Raw genomic sequence first — 27,385 nt, forward strand, 5'->3', positions numbered from 1 at the left:
AAAATCTCCAGCCTAAAAGACAAGTGCGAGGTGAACACACATAGGGACAAGGCAAACAAAATGCAAAGAAAGAGTGAGGAAAAGGCAAAATGGAAAGAGGGTGGAGACCTAACGACCTAATTTTTAATTAATACTGTTTAAGTACAGCTGCTGTAGCTTTCAGCGTTCTGTTCATATTCATTCGAGACTCTGAGAATTAAGTAATATTATCAGCGCCCATTAATTGCGTGCGGCGCTTAGAGGGGAGACGGGGGTAAGCCGAATCTCACTCAATCTCACGTGGGGGAGAGGGGGGTCTTGGCAAATATCACGTAATTTTTTTCCGATTCAACCTTTGCATGCCTTCATCAGCATGTCCTATGACCTCTATTGCCCTACTGTATGTGGTGATCCAGGAAAGAGATGCTGCAGCACATGCAGTACCTACTTTTCATCCGTCACAAGCTGCACCAGCGCGCAAAGGGTGACCCTCACGGATTTTGCACACGTCTAGGTACTGAGCTTCTGTGTGCAGGCGACAACGATTTTGAGTAGCTAAATCAGAGCGAGGTTGAAGGAGTAGATGGTTTTACTGGAATTCACTTGGTGGTGTTGGTTCCAGTCGTCGACTTTGTGACCACACACGAGTCCCAATGGACTGAATTAGAAAGAATATTCTTTCGCGAATTTTAATATTTCCTTTTACTTAAGTATTTTATTGTTCGATTTTCACGTGAGATTAGGTGGTGGGAGGGGGTAGAGCCAAATCTCACATCTCACGAAGAAGGGAGAGGGAGTTGAAAAAAAAATGCCAAAATCGTCTCACATAATTAATGGACGCCCCCTAATGTACTGTAATCTGTTTTACTTCTCTTTTAAGATGCTAAACCATTTCATCAGTAACCACAATGTACAAGTAGAGCGAAAGGGAACAGCTCTGATTCGTGTTTTTTTATTTTATCTCTTCTTCCATTACTACCTGTTTTAGTACACTTTTTCTTATTCTGCTCCAGATCATTCACTGTATAGATTCGAACACCATTTACCAAACTACCTTGTAAAAGACCTTTTCCAAAGCAATAAATGTTATCCTTGTTTACATCCATTCTTCTCTTCTGTAGCACCAGTAAGCTTGAAACTATTCCCAAATTCCCTTGCCTGTCCTAAAATCGAACTCATTGTCTTTTAGGCAAAATTAATCAACTTTTTTCTCTTGCTTAATGTGGCAGAAATAGAACTATTAGTTCATGAAACAATACGTTTCCCCAAAGTACTGGCCACTTACTTGAGTCTCAGATATGCATTTTTATACCAAACTTAATAATTGCAAGAACATTCATTACGATATTAACTATTCATAAATTTCACTGTTCATTATAATTTGTACAAAAAGATTTTTTTGCCCAAACACTTGTCTACAGTTCACTGCTCTCTTTCCCAAAATAAGGTATTCTCAGTTTTCTAACTGTGAACGATTTTTAATAACAAACCTCAAGTAAAAAAGAAAAGCAGTATGAAGGTATCAATGTGCCTTCTTGTTCAAAGCGGTGCTCGAGGATTGTAAAGTGTCTGTGCAAGGGAAGACAGAACAAAGAAGCATTTCGACAGACATTGTCACCCGAGAAATTCGTAAGATCTCTAATACACATCTACATTAATACTCTGCAAACCACTGTGATGTGCATGGCAGAGGCTACTTCCCATTATACCACAAATATTGTGGTTTCTTCGCTTTTATTCAAATTGTGACTCATTGTATTGCAGTGATTATAATATTCTGCGTTTTGTGGCGAAGTGCATTATTTTCCATAGTTGATTACTTTTTGCTAGTAGCATTCTGTACGTAGGCTGCGTCACTACGGACAAACAGCGACACTCTCACAACGAAAATGTTCACTACAAAGAGATCTACAATTTTAAATTCTCCACATGGCATCAACTTTTAGTCATACACGAAATATTACATGGTTTAATTTATAGTGAGAAAAGTGTGTCAGGACGAACTAATGAGCACATTGACGTAGCTACTTAGACTATATATGCCTTTATTACTTAGCAAGTAGATGAAAAGCAATTTCAGGTTGCGAAGGTAGGTCGTTAAAGTCACCAGCTGATATTGATTAATGTGTGTTTAAATGGCGCTCCTGCTACTATTTCCACAGCATTGTCCGGAGCAAGTGCTAATGTTCGACACGAGACAACATACGTTTACATAAGTGAAACCACGGCACAGAGTAAGAGCTTCGAGAACTACGGAACGGGGACCGATGACCGTAGCAGTCTGGTCCCTTTAATCCCACAAACCAACCAACCAACTACGGAACGAAGAATGGCAGCGAACTACGAGAACAGCCTAAGCACAAATACTCGTATACACTTCCCTACCAATGCGTTGTTGGTACGTCTGCCGGTGTACATTTAGCTGAACAGCCAGCAATGTGCTACTGCGAGATCTGCTAAAACCGAGCTGTTCTTTGGCGACTCCAACAACGTCTTTATTATCAGAGCTGAAGTACTAAACACAGGGATTTATATAAATATGAAAATCTCTTCATAATTGTGTCTTATTTATCATTTGGGTGAAATGGTAATAGTTGGTAAATTATTTATTTGATTTCATTGGACTATTACTAGCGCTAGCTATAAGAGACCTTCTCAGATGCAAGCAAAAAAGGGAAAAAAAAGAAACCTAAAAGCTTGGCACCTTTCTGAGTGAATGTGTAATCGCGAGCAGAAGTCCGTTGTTCGGATTTTGTGCATAAACATTGAAATCAATAAATGTTCAAAACGAAATTTATTCGGTCTGCGACGAGAAGTGCCTGTCACGTCAATCTGTTACAGTTCGATGCAGAATGAAGAGACATGTGCGAATGGGGGTGGGGGTGGGAGGAGAGGGGGTGGAGTTGTGGGAGGGGGAGGAGAGAGTGTTACTGAAAAACAATCGAAAACGACTCATATTAGTGACGAATCCATAGTTTTCAGTGTTTCTAGGCTAATCGGTGACGGTCTGATAACATTTATTTCCGATATAGTGAAGCAGAGATGTGTAGAACTGTCTGGAAGTATTTATAAACAATTTACCATGCTTTCGTGTCCTGATAACTCATACATTTCGTATACATATGCGCACATGTACATTCATTCATATATGTAGGATGAAAGGGACAGAAGAAGGTGAGTGTTGCAGCCTAACTTCGATGGGGTGCTTAGCTGCTCCAAGAGGCCCGGGGCTGTTCTGTTGTAACAAAATACAAGCATCAATTTCGTTCGCGCGGGAATCTATTTTTCTTGCTCCTGCTGGATAAATTAAACAATTTGTTTAATATGTAGTTTTAAGTTAAAATTTGTTTAATTTACACTATATTTTTTCTAAGTACTTATATTGCCCAAAACACGTACATAAAAGATTTTGATATTACACAATAGATACATTTCATTCGTTGTCCCGTGTAACGTAAAGTTGGGGTAGTCGGGCAACGCTGCGTATCAGCGTAAGATAATCCTGATACATCACTCGGACAAGGGCAGAGCCACAAAAAAATGGCTCTGAGCACTATGGGACTTAACATCTGAGGTCATCAGTCCCCTAGAACTTAGAACTACTTAAACCTAACTAACCTAAGGACATCACACACATCCATGCCCGAGGCAGGATTCGAACCTGCGACCGTAGCGGTCGCGCGGTTCCAAACTGAAGCGCCTAGAAGCGTTCAGCCACTCTGGCCGCAGAACCACAGCTGGCCTATTTTGTGCCTCTTGTGAGGCCTTAGTTTCTCCCGGCGTGTACGATGTTCAAATAACTTACTGGACTGCAGCAGGGTGACGTCGACAACCGCCAATATTTCGACAGGAGCACAGCCTGAAATTTTCAAGGCAAAACTGCAACAAGTAAGCGCTGTGCAAGCGAATTTAAAAATCTAGGTTTTCAAAAAAATTCCGTAAAAAGAACACACATAGACAGGGTAAACACTAACACTATCACAAACCAAAGATAACCGACGTCAGAAGCTATCGACAGTGTTACTGACAATCAGGGTGTGAGGTCGCATAAACTATTTCCCTCTGTTTTTGACAAGTGAGAAAGCAGGATTCCATACAGAATTTAAAAAATACCAACATCTCTAGCTTATGAGGTTTCTTGCTAATTTAATTGATTCGAGGGAGCGGTCTAAACAGCGAGGTCATCGGTCCCATCGGATTCAAATGTTCAAATGTGTGTGAATTCTTAAGGGACCAAACATCTGAGGTCATCGGTCCCTTGACTTACACACTACTTAAACTAACTTATGCTAATAACAACACAGACACACCCATGCCCGAGGGAGGATTCGAACCTCTGGCAGGAGGGGCCGCGCAATTAGTGACATGGCGCCTCTAACCTCGCTGCCACTCGGCGCGGCCCCATCGGATTAGGAAAGGATGGGGAAGGAAGTCGGCTGCGCCTTTTCAAAGGAACCATCCCGGCATTTGCCTGAAGCGATTTAGGGAAATCAAGGAAACACTAAATCAGGATGGCTGGACGCAGGTTTGAACCGTCGTCCTACCGAATGCGAGTCCAGTGTGCTAACCAGTGCGTCACGTCGCTCGGTGAATGCTACGGCCTTTTTGTCTTACGCAGAGAACATTTCGAACAGGATTGGTCGTATTTTGCGGAAATATGATGTGAAGTGTGTTTTTCGGCCACCATCTAAGATCAGTATTCTTTTAGGTTGCGTAAAGGATGATCGTGGTTTGCATAAGGCGAGTATCTACTGTATTTCTTGCAGTTGTGGCACGTCATATATTGGCCAAGCTATCTGGACTGTGGAGGATCGAAGTACTGAGCGTACGCTTGCTTACAACAGCCGAGCAAATCCGGCATTGCAGAACATTGTCTTGGACCGATCATACTGTGGAATATAACAACACGGATATTCAGCCATGCACTTCCAGCTATTGGGATAGTGTTATTAAGGAAGTCGCTGAAATTAAATTAGTAAGTAACCTTATAAACGGATATGGTGATTTTTGTTTAAATTCTGCATGGAAACCTGCTCTCTCATTTTTATCTATGTATACACAAAAAAACAGAGTTTATGCTACCTGACCCGATGATTATTAATTTCACTATCGATAATTTCTGACGTCGGTCATCTTTGGTTTGTCATGGCGCTAGTGTTAACAGCGCTGCACAGTTCTCACTTGCTGCAGTTTTGCACTGAAAATGGCAGGTTGTGCTCCTGTCGAAATATCGGCCGTTGTCGACGACGTCATTGGGGTGAATTTCCGTAAGTTATCTGAACATTGGGCCTCTTAATACAATTGTTGAAAAATGGCCAAAATGAGCGTGCAAGGGCATTGTGGTTCACCATAACATTCAGCCAAACCAGCAGCTACATACCACAATTGCAAAAACGCACCAGTTGGGATGTGAATGACTCCTCATCCAGCTCCTGTTTCAATCGTAAGTGATTTCTAACAGAAAATGTTGCTTGGTGGAAAGGAATCAAATGAAGGCTTTGGTCTGGATATAGGAGTATTTTGCAGTGTGTAGTAATTTAGGTCAGCACTGCAAAATACTCTTTCACTATGTGCTTGCTCGCTTATGTAGGCCATTTAACAATCACTTTATTAAGGGACAGTATTGGCGAGCTTTAGTTCTGCCTTTGTTCGAGTAATGTATCAGGACTGACTTACGCCAAGGGATTCCCAAAACCAGTGTCCATGTTCACATTGTATACTAACGAATCCGGCAGTGCCTCGTAATTGCTAAATATGTATGGGCATTAGATATCATCTTAATCTCTCTGCTCATCACCTCCTCCTCCCTCTCTCTGTCCACCTCCTTCTTCCCTTCGCTATCTTCATTTCCTCCCCCCTCCCTCTGCCCATCTCCTAAATGTCTAATGATTGAAATGCTCTATTATGGTTTTAAAACTGACTGCGAGAAAGAAAACAGAACCGCACATTTTCACACCATTGCATGGCACAGCGTTTTCTTTCTTACAGTCGGATTTAACAGAAAAACTGTACATTATTGCTTACAGAAAGAAATAGCCTACGTCTTTCTCAAGTACAATGCTAGATTTTTTGCTAGCAACGTTTACCATTTAGTTATTATACGATGGGCCTTTGAAAAGTCCGTGCAAAAACAAAAACTACTTACGTTTTTGGAGTGAACCTTTTTTATCTTTCAACATAGTCTCCTTTTAGACTTATACACTTCGTCCTACGCTGTTGTAATTTGTTGATCCCTACCGAATAATAGGAATTGTCCAACTCTGCAAAATAGTTGCTGCAATCACCTCCTCGTTTGAATAAAATCTTTGTCCCACCAGCCATTTCTTCAATTTGGGGAACAAACAGCAGTCCGAGGTAGCCAAGTCTGGAGAATAGGGGGGGATGTGAAACGAGTTGGAATCCTATTTCCATTAATTTTGCGACCACAACTGCTGAAGTGGGTGCTGGTGCATTGTCATGATGGAAAAGGACTTTTTTGCGGTCCAATTGCCGGTGTTTTTCTTGCAGCTCAGTTTTATCAAACGGTCCAATAACGATGAATAATATGCACCTGTAATAGTTTTACCCTTTTCCAGATATTCGATGAGGATTATCCCTTGCAAATCCCAAAAGACGCTCGCCATAACCTTTCCGGCCGAAGGAATGGTCTTCGCCTTTTTTGGTGCATATTGTCCCTTGGCAAACCATTGTTTAGATTGTTGTTAGGTCTCAGGAGTACAGTAATGTATCCTTGTTTCATCCACAGTGACGATACGACGCTTAAAGTCCTGCAGATTCTTCCTTGCAACACTTCACACGATTCTGTTTTCGGTCAAGTGTGAGCAATCGTGGAACCCATCTTGCGGATAGCTTTCTGATGTCCAAATGTTTATGCAAAATATTATGTACCCATTCATTCGAGATGCACACAGCACTAGCAATTTCACATACCTTAACTCTTCTGTCATCCATCACTATATCATGGATTTTATCAATGATTTCTAGAGTTGTAACCTACACAGGGCGTCCCGAACGTTCAACATCATTCCAAAAATTTTGAAGCCCCTTATAAACTGTTCTAATCGAAGGTGCAGAGTCACCGTAATGTTTATCAAGCTTCTCTTTTGTCTCCTAAAGCATTTTGCCTTTCATAAAGTAATGTTTGATCACCACACGAAATTATTTTTCATCCATTTTTTGACAATTATTTGACTCCCTTGATTCACGCGGATGCCAAACACAAAGAAATGGACCAATATGGCTGAAACTTGGTTGCGTTCTTTCCAAAGATGCTACTAATTAAACATGACCTCGATACGCGCCGGTGGTGCCATCTCTCGGACTTTGCACGGACTTTTCAAACGCCCCTCGTCTATGTTTAGATACATATATATTAAAAATATATAGCTTATGCCTATGTGAACGTTTGTCAGAGCATCATGTAACTATTTGATGTTCGTCGGCGAAGAATTTTCCAGGTGTTCGTTAACAACGTTCCTAGTTTATACTGGGTGTCTCTCCTAAGAGAGCGTTCACAGCTCAAGGTCTTGTGGCTAGCGTTGCTGCCTCTGGATCAGAGGGTCCTGGGTTCGATTCCCGGCCGGGTTGGGGATTTTCTCCGCCTGGCGAATTGGTGTTTGTGTTGTCCTCATCATTTCGTCTTCATTATCATTCAAGAAAGTGGCGAGATTAGACCCAGTAAAGATTGGGAATTTGTACTGGCGGTGTTTACTGCGCAGTTGCGCGCCCACCAGACCAAACATCATCATCTCTTAAGAGTCGTCAGGCGCATTTTCTCTGGTGTTTCAACAGATATTAGCAATTTCGTTTTTGCGTTTTGTAGCTGGAGTCAGCTCAAACAAATGGTGCTCATCACGTCTCTCATGGGATGCCCAGAATCGACGGAAAGCTTCGGTTTGTTTCCCATTACAAATAAAATAATTTTTAAAGCAGATTTTACGTGCCCATTCGAAAGAGCGGTTCCAGATTACTCTAGTCCGTTACTCATTCTATCGATATGTATTAACAGTGACAGTTAAACACGAAGAACAAGCAGTACTCCAGCAGTCGCTACTGAATCACTGCTCGATTGCTGTGTATTCTTCGTGTTTTACTGTTTCTGTTTTATCGATAAAACGAGTATCGGACTAGAGTAATCTAGGAGCGCTCTATCGAATGGGCACGCAAAATACCGATTTAAAAATCATTTTGTTAGTAACGAGAAACAAACCGACTCTTCCTGTTGTCACTGAACATCGCATAAAACACTTGATTAGCAGTAATCGTTTGGGTTGACTCCAGCTACGTAATGCAAAAACGGAATTGCGAATATCTGCTGATACACCAGAGAAAATGCGCGTGAAGACTCTTAGAAGGGACACCCAGTATATTATTACACGGATATTTATGTACCATGTTGTTGTTGTTGTGGTCTTCAGTCCTGAGACTGGTTTGATGCAGCTCTCCATGCTACTCTATCCTGTGCAAGCTTTTTCATCTCCCAGTACCTATTGCAACCTACATCCTTCTGAATCTGCTTAGTGTATTCATCTCTTGGTCTCCCTCTACGATTTTTACCCTCCACGCTGCCCTCCAACACTAAATTGGTGATCCCTTGATGCCTCAGAACATGTCCTACCAACCGATCCCTTCTTCTGGTCAAGTTGTGCCACAAACTTCTCTTCTCCCCAATCCTATTCAATACTTCCTCATTAGTTATGTGATCTACCCATCTAATCTTCAGCATTCTTCTGTAGCACCACATTTCGAAAGCTTCTATTCTCTTCTTGTCCAAACTATTTATCGTCCATGTTTCACTTCCATACAAGGCTACACTCCATACAAATACTTTCAGAAATGACTTCCTGACACTTAAATCAATACTGGATGTTAACAAATTTCTCTTCTTCAGAAACGCTTTCCTTGCCATTGCCAGCCTACATTTTATATCCTCTCTACTTCGACCATCATCAGTTATTTTGCTCCCCAAATAGCAAAACTCCTTTACTACTTTAAGTGCCTCATTTCCTAATCTAATTCCCTCAGCATCACCCGACTTAATTAGACTACATTCCATTATCCTTGTTTTGCTTTTGTTGATGTTCATCTTATATCCTCCTTTCAAGACACTGTCCATTCCATTCAACTGCTCTTCCAAGTCCTTTGCCGTCTCTGACAGAATTACAATGTCATCGGCGAACCTCAAAGTTTTTATTTCTTCTCCATGAATTTTAATACCTACCCCGAATTTTTCTTTTGTTTCCTTTACTGCTTGCTCAATATACAGATTGAACAACATCGGGGAGAGGCTACAACCCTGTCTTACTCCCTTCCCAACCACTGCTTCCCTTTCATGTCCCTCGACTCTTATAACTGCCATCTGGTTTCTGTACAAATTGTAAATATCCTTTCGCTCCCTGTATTTTACCCCTGCCACCTTCAGAATTTGAAAGAGAGTATTCCAGTCAACATTGTCAAAAGCTTTCTCTAAGTCTACAAATGCTAGAAACGTAGGTTTGCCTTTCCTTAATCTTTCTTCTAAGATAAGTCGTAAGGTCAGTATTGCCTCACGTGTTCCAGTGTTTCTACGGAATCCAAACTGATCTTCCCCGAGGTTGGCTTCTACTAGTTTTTCCATTCGTCTGTAAAGAATTCGTGTTAGTATTTTGCAGCTGTGGCTTATTAAACTGATTGTTCGGTAATTTTCACATCTGTCAACACCTGCTTTCTTTGGGATTGGAATTATTATATTCTTCTTGAAGTCTGAGGGTATTTCGCCTGTTTCATACATCTTGCTCACCAGATGGTAGAGTTTTGTCAGGACTGGCTCTCCCACGGCCGTCAGTAGTTCCAATGGAATATTGTCTACTCCGGGGGCCTTGTTTCGACTCAGGTCTTTCAGTGCTCTGTCAAACTCTTCACGCAGTATCGTATCTCCCATTTCATCTTCATCTACATCCTCTTCCATTTCCATAATATTGTCCTCAAGTACATCGCCCTTGTATAGACCCTCTATATACTCCTTCCACCTTTCTGCTTTCCCTTCTTTGCTTAGAACTGGGTTTCCATCTGAGCTCTTGATATTCATACAAGTCGTTCCCTTTTCTCCAAAGGTCTCTTTAATTTTCCTGTAGGCGGTATCTATCTTACCCCTAGTGAGATAGGCCTCTACATCCTTACATTTGTCCTCTAGCCATCCCTGTTTAGCCAATTTGCACTTCCTGTCGATCTCGTTTTTGAGACGTTTGTATTCCTTTTTGCCTGTTTCACTTACCGCATTTTTATATTTTCTCCTTTCATCAATTAAATTCAATATTTCTTCTGTTACCCAAGGATTTCTACTAGCCCTCGTCTTTTTACCTACTTGATCCTCTGCTGCCTTCACTACTTCATCCCTCAAAGCTACCCATTCTTCTTCTACTGTATTTATTTCCCCTATTCCTGTCAATTGCTCCCTTATGCTCTCCCTGAATCTCTGTACAACCTCTGGTTCTTTCAGTTTATCCAGGTCCCATCTCCTTAAATTCCCACCTTTTTGCAGTTTCTTCAGTTTTAATCTACAGGTCATAACCAATAGATTGTGGTCAGAGTCCACATCTGCCCCTGGAAATGTCTTACAATTTAAAACCTGGTTCCTAAATCTCTGTCTTACCATTATATAATCTATCTGATACCTTTTAGTATCTCCAGGGTTCTTCCATGTATACAACCTTCTTTCATGATTCTTAAACCAAGTGTTAGTTATGATTATGTTGTGCTCTGTGCAAAATTCTACCAGGCGGCTTCCTCTTTCATTTCTGTCCCCCAATCCATATTCACCTACTATGTTTCCTTCTCTCCCTTTTCCTACACTCGAATTCCAGTCACCCATGACTATTAAATTTTCGTCTCCCTTCACAATCTGAATAATTTCTTTTATTTCATCATACATTTCTTCAATTTCTTCGTCATCTGCAGAGCTAGTTGGCATATAAACTTGTACTACTGTAGTAGGTGTGGGCTTCGTATCTATCTTGGCCACAATAATGCGTTCACTATGCTGTTTGTAGTAGCTTACCCGCATTCCTATTTTCCTATTCATTATTAAACCTACTCCTGCATTACCCCTATTTGATTTTGTGTTTATAACCCTGTAGTCACCTGACCAGAAGTCTTGTTCCTCCTGCCACCGAACTTCACTAATTCCCACTATATCTAACTTCAACCTATCCATTTCCCTTTTTAAATTTTCTAACCTACCTGCCCGATTAAGGGATCTAACATTCCACGCTCCGATCCGTAGAACGCCAGTTTTCTTTCTCCTGATAACGACATCTTCTTGAGTAGTCCCCGCCCGGAGATCCGAATGGGGGACTATTTTACCTCCGGAATATTTTACCCAAGAGGACGCCATCATCATGTAATCATACAGTAAAGCTGCATGCCCTCGGGAAAAATTACGGCTGTAGTTTCCCCTTGCTTTCAGCCGTTCGCAGTACCAGCACAGCAAGGCCGTTTTGGTTATTGTTACAAGGCCAGATCAGTCAATCATCCAGTTATGTACCATATACACTGATAAGCCAAAACATTATGTCCACTGCCCACCGCGACACTGGATGCCATCTGGTGGCGTTACGGTCACGTGACACGCTGACAGAAGTATGTAGGCAGAGCAGACACGTACGGAGGATCACACTAGCGAAGATATGGGCTGCAAATGGCGAAATCCACTGAGATAAACCATTTTGACAAAGGATAGATAATTATTACTCAGAGTCTGTGAACAGTATCTTGAAAACGGAGGAACTGGTCGAATGTTGAAGTGCTACTGTCGTGAGCATCTTTGGAAAGAGATAGACGGACTGTGACACTACCACTAGGCGCTAGAGAACGTGGGTTCGGAGGCGTATCTGCTCTGTAAAGTAGGACAGACAGTGATCTGTGGCATCTCTTCCGGAAGAGCACAATACTGGTGCACGTACAAGTGTTTCGGAGTACATCGTTCATCGTACATGTTAACACAGAGCTCCGCAATAGACCACCTTTAAGTGTCCAAATGTTGACCCAATGAGATCGTCAGTTACGACTGCAATGGACGCAGGATCATCGGGATTCGATCTACGATCAGTGGAAACGTACCGGTTCTTCTGACGGCACATTTTTGCTACACTAGGTCGCTGGCCGTCCCACAAACGCCGTCATTGAGGCTTGAAACGTACTGCGCGCCACGGACGCAGGCTGGGAAGAACAATGTTATGCAATGGGAGACATTCTCCTGTGCTTGCATGGCACTTGTGGTAGTAGCCGAAGACACGCTGACAGCTACGACGCACCTGCTACCCTTCATACATTATGTCTTGCCCGACAGCGATGTCATCTTTCAGCAGTATAATCTTCCGTGTCTCGGAGCCAGAAGAGTGCTACAGTGGTTCGAGGAGCATTATAGTGAACTCATATTGATGTCTGGGAACCACATTCGCCTGATTTAAATCCTGTGGAACCCACGTAGGTCACTGTCGGGCGCTATCACCGCGTACGAAAATCAGCGGCCAGTTATTTATGCGAATTACATGACCTGTGCGTATACTTCTAATGCCACCTACCTCCACAAACCTACCAGCAAACTGCCGGATCTCAGATACGCAGAATCAGTGTTGTATTTCGCTCCAAAGACGCACAAACAAGCTATTAAACAGGTGATCATAATGTTTTGCCTCATCAGTGTGCGTTAAAAATATGTAGCCTACGTCCGTCCAAACGTTTATTAGAATGTCGTGGAAATCGTTGAAGCAAATCGATCAAGAACCTTTCAAGATTTTGGTAACAACGGCTTGTCTTTATTATAGATTAATGTACTTGTACATAATACCAACAGTAACCTCAGTCTTTTGTAGATGATTCAGTTATCTAAAATAAACTAGTATGTATAAGAAAGCTGCAGAAGTAATCAGTCGGACATTGGTAAGATTTCAATTCGATGCAAGGATTGGCAACTTGCCTTAAAATTTCAGAAATGTGGAACTGTGCACATTGCAAAACTTGAAAACGTGGTATTTTGTGTATGGGCTACAGTATGAGTGAATTACATCTGGAATTCGGGGTGGCCGAGCGGTTCTAGGCGCTACAGTCTGGAACCGCGCGACTGCTACGGTCGCAGGTTCCAATCCTGCCTCGAGCATGGATGTGTGTTATGTCCTTAGGTTAGTTAGGTTTAAGTAGTTCTAAGTTCTAGGGGACTGATGGCCTCAGAAGTTAATTCCCATAGTGCTCAGAGCCATTTTTGAAATCTGGAATTACTCACACAAATAACTAAGTGCAGTGGCTCAGTTGTAAGTAAAGCGGTTGGTACACTTCGGTTCATTGGTAGAATACTGAAAAAAAGCACTCCGTCTTCAGTTCACGAGTGGCCTACAGGGACCATCCGACCGCCGTGTCATCCTCAGGGGAGGATGCAGATAGGAGGGGCGTGAGGCCAACACACCGCTCCCCCGGTCGTTATGATGGTATTCTTGACAGAAGCTGCTATTATTCGGTCGAGTAGCTCCTCAATTGGGATCACGATGCTAAGTACACCCCGAAAAATGCAACAGCGCATGGCGGCCCGCATGGTGACCCATGCAAGTGCCGGCCACGCCCGACAGCGCTTAACTTCGGTGATCTCACGGGAACCGGTGTATCCACTGCGGCATGGCCGTTGCCGGTAAAATACTGGGAAAATGCAATCATCTGTAGATGAGACTGCAGACAAAACTAGTGCGACGCATCCTAGAATACTGCTCAGCTGTGTGGACCCCATATCAAGTAGGACAAACAGGGGTCATCGGACGTAGGCCAGTACAAAAAAGTTTTGGGCGAATGGTTACATTTTTCTTTGGCCCACGGAAGAGAGTCATCAAACAGGGGTCATCGGACGTAGGCCAGTACAAAAAAGTTTTGGGCGAATGGCTACATTTTTCTTTGGCCCACGGAAGAGAGTCATAGAAGTGCTGAAAATTCAGAACTGGCAACTGCTTGAAGACAGGCAACTACTCAGCATAAGCCTACTTTCCGAGCTTCTAGAACCACTTGTAAATGGTGAATATAGGAATTTACTGCAGCATCCCTCACTATGGGACCTCAAAGACAAGATTAGACTAATTACAGCCCGCACAGGTGTGTTTCGGCAGTCATTCTCCCTGCGCTCCTTATGTGAAGGAAACTGGAGAAAACCCTAACATGTGATACAAAAAGACATATTCTCTGCTTTGCACTGGCTTGGTACTTAAGTTCGTAGCGTTTTTCCACAAGTTTAATAAACGCAACAGATACACATAACAAGTCTTCAATACTGTATTCTCTTCCGCTATTAAAACAGTCTGCCGACGCCGGGGTAGGTTTTCGATTCCGTCGATTCTCGTCGAGCCAAGTTCGGTGCTCATTTTCATCCGGAAAGGAAGTTTCTTGAAGGTTGTTCGATAGAGAGCGGAAAAGGTGAAAATCTGAGACCCCAATATCAGGTGAATAAAGTGGGTGTGGAATGACTTCCCAACTCAACTCGTGTATAGTGTTTTTTGTCATTCTAGCAGAATACGGGCGAGCGTTGACGTGGAATGATACGAAATGATAGTGTGACATTGATGGTCTGGAGTCCCCCCTGGGAAAGTTCGGTTGCCGACTTGCAAGTCTATTCAGTTGACGTCACACTGGGCGATTTGCGTGTCGATGATGATGATAAACAACTCCCAGCCCCCTAGCGGAGAAAAGCTCCGAGCAGGCCGGGAATCGAACCCGACCCTGCTGCCTGACAGTCAGACACGCTGACCACTCAGCTAAGGAAACGGACGTCGTAGAGGAACAACACTTCACGCAGTCTTCTTGGGCGTTGTTCTTCGATTGCAAGACGTCTCAGTTGTTGACAATAAATTTCAGCAGTGATAGTTACACCACTGGGAAGCAATTCGTAGTACGTCGTCACTGTTCTACCAGGTGCATAACATTATCTTTTGCGGATGCACGCTGGACTTGGACGGGGTGTTACTGTTTTGTTTGATCTCAACCATTCCTTCCTTTTCCTTATGTTAGCACAAAGACATTTCTCGTCACCAGTAACGGCACAAGATAGGAATGATCGGTGTTGTTCAAGAGCCAATCCATGACGAGCAAGCAGAGGTGCACATATAGCAACGCGCTGAATTTTGTGATTTTGGCTTAGAGCATATACCCTATTTTTGAATCTTCCTCACTCCATTCTTGTGTCCCCTGATGGTAGTTTGATCACAGTTCATCACATTTGGCAGTTCTCGAGTTCACTGACGTGGATTATTGTGGGTTAATGCGTTTAAATCCTGAAGGTCTTCTTGAACGTGGAGAGTCACTAATGTGAAACGATCCTCCTTGAAACGCTAAAACCATTTTCTTGCCGTGCTCTGTCCAGTGGCAATATCTCAATAACGGCACAATGTTTCTGGCTGCCTGCGCTGCTTTCACCCCTCTACTGAACTCAAACAGAAGCATATATGGGAAATGTTCAGATTTCTGCACTTGGCGCTCCATTTTCTAGCGTGCACAGCACCACTGACCAGGTGACAAAATTACAAGTAAACTCAAATAGGAACAGTGAACTACAATAAAAAATGACAGTCGATAAATAAACCCATTGCAACCGAAATACCAACATGCAAAACAAAGCCGTTACGAACTTGTGCACCGACCTAGTAATTCACTATGGTTTGCTGACTATGAGTGTAGATGTAAACATAGACACCACACCGTGCCCTGCGATACGGTCTTCGTGTTTTTTTTTTTGTCCATATCTTGTTTATTGAATTCAAGACTGTGATAACGCACCCACGTTTCAGTCACACACACGCATATGCGCGTTCTAGGTTGCGCCTAAATAACTTTTAAATGTTGTCCCATGTTGAGTTTTGATCAAAATGCCATGAATCACGGCAGGGAGCTCACACTGGACTTCTTCATCCCCAATTTTTCCTAAACGTAGTATATTCGTTCAGCTGTGATACTTTTGTGTAAGACTTTGCTGCAGTTTTCCGTGGCTATATCGTCAATAATTTCAGTGGTTTTCTGGGGATAGATAAACCAAGCTTTTGTGCTTCTGCTACCGCTGTTACCTAACTGTATGTCATACCTGTTTGAAACTTCTTATCAAATCCGTTACAAAGATTATATTTACCACCAGCGACAGTTCAGCAAAATGTTTTCCGCTGTCTCAAAATATTCATTTGACATATCAGTCTACACACGTGTATTCACTCGTAATCATCATTCTTTTAAATCACACTACAGTGAAATTAACAACAGTCGTCAAAGAAAGAAAATTGTTGTTGCTGCACTGTCGAAACTAAATTGTGGCAGTCATAACGGAAACATTTAGCCTTGAAGTCATAGTGGTTGTTGTGTTAGCTGCGCCACGAAATTCTTAATGTGCTTAGCTTCTGGGAAGACATTTAACGTGGCATTTCTCACGTAAGTGTCCAGGCGTTTGTGGAGAATAATTGGCTCTAGAAAGTGAACTGTGTTTGAAGTTCTCATTCGCACTTAATATCACCTCATTTCATCACTTGAATAAAGCAAGTTTCAGAAACTTACGAGATGACGCAAGCGAATGTTTTCTGAAACTTGTAGTTTGGAAGGCCACGGCCTTCTGGAACACAACAGCCAAGACGCGACGTGCTTAAAAATTCCATCCAGGCGAAGACACCGCCGGCCTTCGAGCACGGTGCGGCGATTCGTTTTTGTTTTGTTTTTGCCGTCCGCACAGCTGTATAGCGCCGCGGAGACGTCGCACCGGACCGTACACTGGAAGATGAACCTCCGTCTGTCTCAGCCTGCAGGCTTTGGTAACCGATTTGCAAGGAAGGAACGCAGTAATCGTTGCGTATTCACCTCACTCTCGACTTTATTCTGATAGATGGAACCCGGAACCGCGGCTCGAGCTTCACTACTCTGGCACTTCTTGGTGGAAAAGGATTTCCAGGATGTGCCCGCACGGTTTGGGCGATATTCTTTGTCTTTATCTCTCTCTCTCTCTTTCTTGCCAGCTATTATTTGCGATGATGGCGCTGGCCTTTCATTTCGTTATGAGGATCTTCCTATGAAGGAAATCTCCATATGTGATCATTCCGCGCAGCGGACACGTCATGTCCCTAAAAACCACAAGTGCTGAAGAAAACTTCCACCTCATGAAACGATAAGGATAGTCGAGTTCGCTGTGGTTTTCCTTGAAACGTTCAGAATAATGTTTTTTTTTTTCGACGGTAAGAAGCTAAAATAAATTTACAGCCGCTGAAGACTGGTATATTGATACAGAATACAATATTACAAACAGGCGCGTCCAGGGCTCTTTTGAGAACATTTTTCTACACAAGCGACATATAATTTGACGTCCAATGTTCCCCTGCCCTCAGACATTAGTTGTCTTTCCTAAGGCTTTTACACGTGCTGCTCGTGTTATTCATATAATAATCTTCCTCCATAGCTGGAGGACAGCTTTGACACTATTCAGGCGGTGTGGCAGGGTTTGAGTATTGACGATAGCACCAATGTAAGCTGACAGGCTCGTCACGAAATGATATCTGATGAAAATATTTGCGTCAAACTGTAACAAGTGGGGTCTTGTTTATTTATCTGTAAATACTATATAAAATTTCTGATTTGTACAGAGTAGTGAGAAAGAGTCTGAAATGCTTGTAAGGGTGTTCCAGGGTTGGTTGTGCTGAGAGATAACCGTTAAGAAAAAAATTCGATACGTTGCACCGTTTCTGAGTAGTTAATTAGCACTGAAGTTAGCCAATCACGCCGTTGCGAGCGCAAATGGTTCAAATGGCTCTGAGCACTATGGCACTTACCATCTGAGGTCATCAGTCCCCTCGACTTAGAACTACTTAAACCTAACTAACCTAAGGACATCACACACGTCCATGCCCGAGGCAGGATTCGAACCTGCGACCGTAGCAGCAGCGCGGTTCCGGACTTAAGCGCCTAGAACCGCTCGGCAAAGCGGCCGGCGAGCGCAAATTCAAGCCGCCCGCCACAGCCAGTATCTCCGTCTGGTTTCCTAAATCCGAACAAGAGAGCACTACAAAAACTGCACGTCGGACGGTAGTAAGAATCGAACCCGAGCCAAAAGCTAAACTGTCTCATGGTCTGTGTACGCTATGGGAGCAACTGACACTAATTGTATCTGGCGGGTCGCTTGAATTTGCGCTCGCAACGGCATGATTGGCCAACTCCAATGCTAATTAACTCGGAAATGGCGCAACATATCGAACTTTTTCTTGACTATTATTTTTCAGCACAACCTACCCTGCAATTCGCTTATAAGCTTTCCAGGCTGTTTCTGACCACCCTGTACATATACATCTACATCTATATGCACACTCCGCAAGCCACCGTATGTTGTAGGGCGGAGAGGACTATGTACTACTACTAGCCATTTCGTTTCCTGTCCCACTCGCAAATGGAGCGGGAGAAAAATTGGCAGTCTAATTGCTTCCACACGAGCCCACCTTTCGCTTACCATGTCGTTCCAGTCCTTACGTGGAATATAAATTCGCAGTACTGGAAACGTTCTGCAGCCACCTTCAGTTGCCTGGTTTCTAAACTTTCTCAATAGTGTTCCGCGTATAGAAAGTTGTCTTTCCTCCAGGGATGCCTATCTGAGTCCAGGAAGCTTGTCTGTAATACTCGCGTGTTGATCAAAACAGCCAGTAACAAATCTAGAGGCGCGCTTCTGAATTTATTTGATGACTTCCTTTAATCCGACCTGGTGGGGGTCCCAAACACTCGAATAGTTCTCAAGAATGAGACGCACAAATGGTCTATAAGCAGTCGCCTTTGAAGATTAGCTACAATTTCCTAAACTCTTCCAATAAACGAAGTCGACCATTTGCCTTTCCTACTATCCTCGTTAGGCCTAAATATTTAACCGAGTAAGTGTGTCAAGTATCACAGCACTAATACTGTCTTCGAATTTTACGGGATTCTTTTTCCTTATCATCTGCATGAACTCACATTTTTCTACATTCAGAGCAAGCTACCATTCATCATACCAGCTAGAAACTTTGTCTAACTCATATCGTACCCTCCTACAGTTCCCTGTCTACTGCAGCGTCGTCAGCAAACAGTCGCAGATCGCTGCTCACCCTTTCTGTCAAATCGTTTATGAATATAGAGAACAAAAGCGATTCCATCGCACTTCCCTGGGGCACTTCTGACGATACACTTGTCTCTGATGAACACTCGCTGTCAAGGACAAAGTACACAGTTCTATTACGTAAGAAATCTTATGGCCACTCCCATACCTGGGAACCTATTCCGTATGCTCGAATTTGCGTTAACACTCTGCGATGTGGGGGGATCACAATTTCTTGCGAAAACTGATGCGTGTGAAAGTATACAATAACAGAGACGAAATTGTTCTACTTAATACGGGTCCACAAACGAGCTGTTACTGACTGAATTGCGAATATGTGATTACGAGCTGTTACTCACTTCGTTGTGAAGTGCTGTCCTTGCTGGGAGAAACGTAATTGAAACATAAACTTCTGGATTAAGTCTCCATTTAAGTGGGCTCAAATTTTACTGATGAGCCATAGATGGGGAATGCGTAATGGGACACCAGCGTACTTTACTGCTGATGTAAGACGACATGTAACACTCCAGAATAGTCCGAGATGGATAGCTCGAACACACCCGAACCTTGACCTCCAAGGTCACGTAACTTCAATCCTCTGACTTTCTTTGTCTGGGGTCATTTGAAAAATGTGCGAGGTGCCGGGGCTAGCAGTGTATCTATTACTAAATTCTTCTTGAATCTTCATAAGGAAATGACGCTCTAAGCTCCCCCTTTTCTATCTCTGACTTTTGCTGTTGCACACGGATTAAGAAGAAACGCGAACTGACTCTAATCGACCCTGCAAGTGGAGTAGAAAAGAGTTTGGCGCTTGCAATAATTTAATTTGATAAATAAGTTTCATTAACGTGGTGGGAAATGAAAGGGTTGCTCTACCGATCTACAGAATGAAAGTTCTGTCCAAAATAACAATTTGATTTATTATGACTAAACTCAAAATAATAAACACAACACATGAAACATTTACAATACGTCAAATTGGATACTCAAATAAATGCTGTGAAGGTGAAGTTGTCCGTAAACTAGCTTGCGACGTTTATGACCAAGTGATACGTGGAGCCAATTCCTTGCAACTCAAATCTTAAGAGAAACACCCAGCCAACCCAACATTAATTGCTGTTACAGTAGTGAGAACTCAGACAATGAACACCCAAGACAGAACCACGTAAGAAAAGACGGGAGCAGACGCGCTCTGCAGAGCTCTGATTATCACAGAGCAAAATTCCCTACTCTGCCGGTGCTGCGGACATACATTACCAACCTGTGTTCTTAACTGCAAGGACGCGATCTGGCGTACCAGAAGTGATGGCTGGTTGCATCGACGTCCAGTCGTGGTGACGATAGTATCACGAGTATAGTCCGAAGCAAATTATCCTGGTCTGGTTGTTCCAGAATAAAGACTTCCTATCAATACAAATGCGCCTCTGAGGGAGACGGAAAAGGCTTGCCACACAATCACTGACGGTACAGTGACTGATTTTAACAAGCGAAGTCACACAGTAACTCTGATACAGTCAACTTTAGCCAAAACTGCGCAAGACGGACAGCATAGGCCGCTTGCACGCATAACACTCAATTGCCAACTGTACCCGGAAAGTTACGTTGAAGTCGAAACTTCAGCAACTTCGTAAAACAGTTACAATTAAATGAAAGTATATTAGACAGGCAACGGAAGGCAGGCTGTCCATAGCAGCGAGAGCTGTCTTGTAACTTACCCCGACCGAAAGGCGAGAGACGACTCCACTCAAGAGAACCCGTACAAGCCGAACCCAGAATATTCCCGCCCGCACGACAGTGGTCGTGGTTAAACGTTCCAATCAGCAACTCGAAAACCGGCGGAAAATTCCCCTCTATTGCCGGAGCACTACCATTCCACCAATGGAGATACTTGGCGCCAATTTCTGTGTCGATTTTACTACGTCACGAAGCTATTCCCTGAGCAAGCTAATCACAGTTATGATTTTGCAGAAAACGCGGGAATTTGCCCGCCAAGACTGCCTGGGAACACAAGTCTTTCTCACACGTCGCTGGTACCCCCCGGAAACGGTTTTCACTAAGTTTCTGCAAAGTAACGGAATCTCTAGCCCAGCCGCTCCTTCTGGCCCCTCTGGGCGCGTGTCGCCGCCGCTCTTATGACAATGTCGGCGTCTGGAAAGCATCCACTCAACTCCCTCACACCCGTCGGCTTAACCCGTTCAAGCTTAGCAGAACTCGCCTGTCATCGGACCACCCGGGTGACGAGAGACGCTGCGTGGGAAGTCGGCGTGTGAAGGAATAGCGACTTTTCACCGCATGCAATTAGAGAGGAAAATCGAATTACTCAGAGTAAGATAGAAATATGAGAGGAGGCTTATGCCACTTCTCAAATGAATGGGACAGAACACATTTGCACAGATAAAGAGCTGGAGCAGCGAATTATACAATATTGCTAAGATTTTGAGATGATCCAGGCGGTGTTTGAAAGAGGTCATAGCTCACTGCGAAGACGAGTGCAGTACTACCTCTAAATCTGAGAGCGACAGTTAAACATCTCCTTTAATAGGTGCAACTGTAAAGTAAATTGCAATAAAAAGTGCTGAGCGGTGTTGTATTTATTGTTAAGGTAGACCCTTGGTGAAATCACATACCAATTAGATGCAGACCTGAATGTTTACTTTTCCAATACAACTACACCAACTAGGGTAGTACACTGACAAAAAAAGTCGTAACACCAAAAGATAACTAATGCAGAGTAATGAAATTCCGGTAATACATTTGTATGGGTAACATATTTAAGCGATTAACATTGCAAGATCGCGGGTTAATGCAAGCGTGAGATAAGCTATTACAAACGTGAAATGCTGGTACAATACTAACCAGTGTTGAATGCAAATATGCAAATGTGCATCTCCGTGTTGTACAGGTGCCGGATGTCAGTTTGTTGTGGAATGGAGTTCCATGCCTGTTGCACTTCATTGGTCAATACAGGGACGTTTAATGCTGTATGTGGATGACGCTGGAGTATTGGTCCAGTGGTGTCCCATATGTGCTCGACTGGAGACAGATCTGATCATCGAACAGGCCAAGGCAACATGTCGACAGTCTGTCGAAAATCTTAGGTTATAACAGGATTATGTGGGCAAGCGTTATCCTATTGGAAAACACCCCATGGGCAGACCACAGATCCAGATGAAGGCCTAATGTGTGTAGCACGCATACAGGTTGGTTGCAGGTACTCAATTGGCCTCCTTCTAGACAAAACACGACTATTACTGGCACTGAGGCAGAACCAGCTGTCATCAGAAAACACAGCAGACCTCCACACAGCCCTCAAATGAGCTATCGTTTGACAACACTGACGTAGCAAATGGTGGTGATTTGGGGTCAGTGGAAGGCATGCTACAAAGCGCCTGGTTCGTAGCTGTCCTTGAAGAAACAAATTTGTTCCTTGCGTCACAGTGTTGCCAACTGTTGCTTAAATTGCTACTGCAGATGCAGTACGGTGCGTCATACATTGAACACTATAGTCTTCCTTCTCGATACTGCCACGTGACCGTCCGCAGCACGATCTTCTTGCAACCGTACGTTCTCGCGACCACTGCTGCCAACAATCAGGTAGAATGGCAACATTACTGTCATGTCTTTCTGCGTTATTGTAGAAGGAAATCCAACTTCTCCTAGCCCTATTACACGACCTCGTTCAAACTCCTACCTTAAGGGGAGGTATACTATCTTTTGGTTCAAAAAATCGATTTTTTTAAATTGCATTTTTGGATCCATAAAAGTGTTTAGGATCCACCTCTGAAACAGTTTTTCCGAATACGGAACGGAAATGTTTGTTATGCGCGGTTGGACAAAAAAAAATGCACCTGCCTGAAATCGGCTTTTTCACGCACCAGTTTTTTTTCGGGAATTTCGACTTTGTAGTCGCGAAAAATTATTCTATGTGCTTGCCCATCACTAAAACTGATGAAGTGATCAAGGAGCTTACGACGCACTACGGCTTGGCAGTCCGACGGCATTCCAATACGGTGGAACAGATGAAGAAGGCAATTTGAGCAATTTATTTACAAAAGTGTTCGACAGATGACCACCCACAACACCAAAACTGTCCGGCTGGGGAAACTAGTTGGTGCAAGTGGAGCACTGCAGAGGTTACCGGACATCTGGACGAATATCAACACAACCAACCGCTCTCCAAAGAAGTTCAAAAAGTAGTTCATCCGATCTACGAGGCCCTTTCGAAGGACGGGTTATTGTACCGGTGCTTGGGAGGAAACACATAAAATTCAAATGAAAGTTTGAACGCGTGTGTTTGGAAGTTAACCCCCAAGCATTTGCATTCTGGCGTGAAGACTGTGGAGATTGCGGCTTTCCTGCCAGTGAACAGCTTCAACGAAGGGTATTCAGCAATTCTGTAGACCATGACAACTATGGACGTCACCCTGGGACTCTATTCGACGCAGTCCGCCAAGCATTCGGACGACCACCGGACTGAAGCGGCCGAAAACCGCTTGTCACCGGCCGTACGACGGCTCTGGAGCAGCGCAGGATGGCCCAGATCGAGCAGAACGCCCTCTCTCAGAAAGAGGAAGGACTAGTTTATGGACCCGGAACAGCAGATTGAACGTAAGTTGCATAATATTGCATTTACTTGTAGTCAAAACTTCAAACGCGTTTTTCTCGAAATGACTTTTTTCTTATCGCACGGTATGGTAGCTTCAAATCTACTGAACCGATTGGCATAATTCTTTGTTTCCGACGAAGCTAACTAAATTGTCTAGGAATTGTGCCATTTTATTCCGATCCATCAACTATAAATATTTTTACTTGGCCGTCGAAGATGAAAAATCGATGGAAAAAACCCTATTTTTTCAAATGGCCGCCATTTTGTTTCCTATCGTCCAAATAACTTAAGCGACGTACAACTCCTAAAGAATCTTATATGCTTCGCTAACGTCAACTCAATTTTGATTTCAGACGAGCCGGCTGACCTGTGACATACTGCGCGTGGAGGTCTACATCGAAATTTTGTTTCGTTCCGACGGCACCTCCGCCTTTGCTCTTCGACATTTCCGGTCGAAAAAAATTCCAGTTTGTAGAGGAAATATCAATAAACATTTTGTCCAAATTTGACATTGGTATCTATCACACATCCTGAGAAAAAAATTCTCAAAGATAATACTTTTTTCGGGACAAAGATAGTAAACCTCCCCTTAAAGGTATTCTTGACTAGCATCAACTTCCCACGTCCCGTCGCAAAGGTAACTAACGCTCGTGGTCGTCACAGCGTGTGTTTAAGACAAACCTGTTTTGCCTCCTCATAGCGGCGCTCCTAGCGCAGCTCTCATGCGACTGGCGAAAAATGTAAACAAACATCGCGTTTCAGATGTAGAAGTCTTCCTACCAACTTTCGTTTACGTCACACGACTCCTTCTTGGTGCTGTGAATTTTTCTTTGTCTGTGTATTTGACAGAAGTCATCGCTGGCAGAATTTCGAAAACGGCTCCTTTGTAGACCCATATTTAGTGGTACGTGTCTGCTTTTGTTATCGCATACTTTCACCTGTGGTAGTTTCAGTACTAATTAGGATGCAATCTGCACGCAAATTCCGCGCCTGGGGCCCCTAGTGCTCCTTTTAGCTTAACACCCCAAGCAGTCGTTAGAGCTGCTTTGGCCTTAAAGGCACCCATACACGGTCTGACTGGTTCGCCGAGTCGCTTGCTGATCTGATCAGCTGCTTAGTGGATCCTGTCTACCTGCACTGCCAGCGTGTGGATTAGCAGGTAGCGGTCAGGGCAATCAGGTAAAAGTTCACTGGTCAAACTGCCACCTGTGGACCACGGGCGCAACCGCGAACCTTTCACCCACACGCAAGGGAACATTTCGGGGGAAGACTCACTCAGTGGATGAGTTGGCGGACTGGTCTACCGATGTATGGCGGCCTTAAGGCGCCCATGTTGTTGTTGTAGTCTTCAGTCCTGAGACTGGTTTGATGCAGCTCTCCGTGCTACCCTATCCTATGCAAGTTTCTTCATCTCCCAGTACCTACTGCAACCTACATCCTTCTGAATCTGCTTAGTGTATTCATCTCTTGGTCTCCCTCTACGATTTTTACGCTCCACGCTGCCCTCCAATGCTAAATTTGTGATCCCTTGATGCCTCAGAACATGTCCTACCAACAAGTTCCTTCTTCTAGTCAAGTTGTGCCACGAACTCCTCTTCTCCCCTATTCTATTCAATACCTCATCATTAGTTATGTGATCTAACCATCTAATCTTCAGCATTCTTCCGTAGCACCACATTTCGAAAGCTTCTATTCTCTTCCTGTCCAAACTATTTATCGTCCATGTTTCACTTCCATACATGGCTACACTCCATTCATGTACTTTCAGAAACGACTTCCTGACACTTAAATCTATATTCGATGTTAACAAATTTCTCTTCTTCAGAAACGCTTTCCTTGCCATTACCAGTCTACTTTTTAATCTTCTCTACTTCGACCATCATCAGTTATTTTGCTGCCCAAATAGCAAAACTCCTTTACTACGTTAAGTGTCTCATTTCCTAATCTAATTCCATCAGCATCACCCAACTTAATTCGACTACATTCCTCGTTTTGCTTTTGTTGATGTTCATCTTATATCCTCCTATCAAGACAGTGTCCACTCCGTTCAACTGCTCTTCCAAGTCCTTTGCTGTCTCTGCCAGAATTACAATGTCATCGGCGAACCTCAAAGTTTTTATTTCTTCTCCATGGATTTTAATACCTACTCCGAATTTTTCTTTTGTTTCCTTTACTGCTTGCTCAATATACACATTGAATAATATTGGGGAGAGGGTACAACCCTGTCTCACTCCCTTCCCAACCACTGCTTCCTTTTCATGCCCCTCGACTCTTATAACTGCCATCTGGTTTCTGTACAAATTGTAAATAGCCTTTCGCTCCCTGTATTTTACCCTTGCCACCTTTAGAATTTGAAAGAGAGTATTCCAGTCAACATTCTCAAAAGCTTTCTCTAAGTCTACAAATGCTAGAAACGTAGGTCTGCCTTTCCTTAGTCTTTCTTCTAAGATAAGTCGTAAGGTCAGTATTGCCTCACGTGTTCCAATATTTCTATGGAATCCAAACTGATCTTCCCCGAGGTCGGCTTCTACCAGTTTTTCCATTCGTCTGTAAAGAATTCGTGTTAGTATTTTGCAGCTGTGACTTATTAAACTGATAGTTCGGTAATTTTCACATCTGTCAACACCTGCTTTCTTTGGGATTGTAATTATTATATTCTTCTTGAAGTGTGAGGGTATTTCGCCTGTCTCATACATCTTGCTCACCAGATGGTAGAGTTTTGTCAGGACTGTCTCTCCCAAGGCCGTCAGTAGTTCCAATGGAATGTTGTTTACTCCCGTGGCCTTGTCTCGACTTAAGTCTTTCAGGGCTCTATCAAACTCTTCACACAGTATCGTATCTCCCATTTCATCTTCATCTACATTCTCTTCCATTTCCATAATATTGTCCACAAGTACATCGCCCTTGTATAGACTCTCTATATACTCCTTCCACCTTTCTGCTTTCCCTTCTTTGCTTAGAACTGGGTTTCCATCAAAGCTCTTGATATTCATACAAGTGGTTCTCTTTTCTCCAAAGGTCTCTTTAATTTTCCTGTAGGCAGTTTCTATCTTACCCCTAGTGATATAAGCCTCTACATCCTTACATTTGTCCTCTATCCATCCCTGCTTAGCCATTTTGCACTTCCTGTCGATCTCATTTTTGAGACGTTTGTATTCCTTTTTGCCTGCTTCACTTACTGCATTTTTATATTTTCTCCTTTCATCAATTAAATTCAATATCTCTTCTGTTACCAAAGGATTTCTACTAGCCCTCGTCTTTTTACCTACTTGATCCTCTGTTGCCTTCACTACTTCATTCCTCATAGCTACCCATTCTTCTTCTACTGTATTTCTTTCCCCCATTCCTGTCAACTGTTCCCTTACGCTTTCCCTGAAACTCTGTACTACCTCTGGTTTAGTCAGTTTATCCAGGTCCCATCTCCTTAAATATCCACCTTTTTGCAGTTTCTTCAGTTTTAATCTACAGTTCATAACCAATAGATTGTGGTCAGAGTCCACATCTGCCCCTGGAAATGTCTTACAATTTAAAACCTAGTTCCTAAATCTCTGTCTTACCATTATATAATCTGATAGCTTTTAGTATCTCCGTGATTCTTCTTTTATGATTCTTGAACCAAGTGTTAGCTATGATTAAGTTATGCTCTGTGCAAAATTCTACCAGACGGCTTCCTCTTTCATTTCTTACCCCCAATCCATATTCACCTACTA

General features: G+C 43.2%; 1 pseudogene; it reads right to left on the reverse strand.

Annotated features, from left to right (window-relative positions):
* Nucleotides 1-13,517: 13,517 nt before the first annotated feature.
* Nucleotides 13,518-13,635, reverse strand: LOC124561922 (annotated as a pseudogene).
* Between the last annotated feature and the right edge of the window lie 13,750 nt (nt 13,636-27,385).

This window comes from Schistocerca americana, chromosome 1, assembly GCF_021461395.2.
Source record: "Schistocerca americana isolate TAMUIC-IGC-003095 chromosome 1, iqSchAmer2.1, whole genome shotgun sequence".
Lineage (NCBI taxonomy): Eukaryota > Metazoa > Arthropoda > Insecta > Orthoptera > Acrididae > Schistocerca > Schistocerca americana.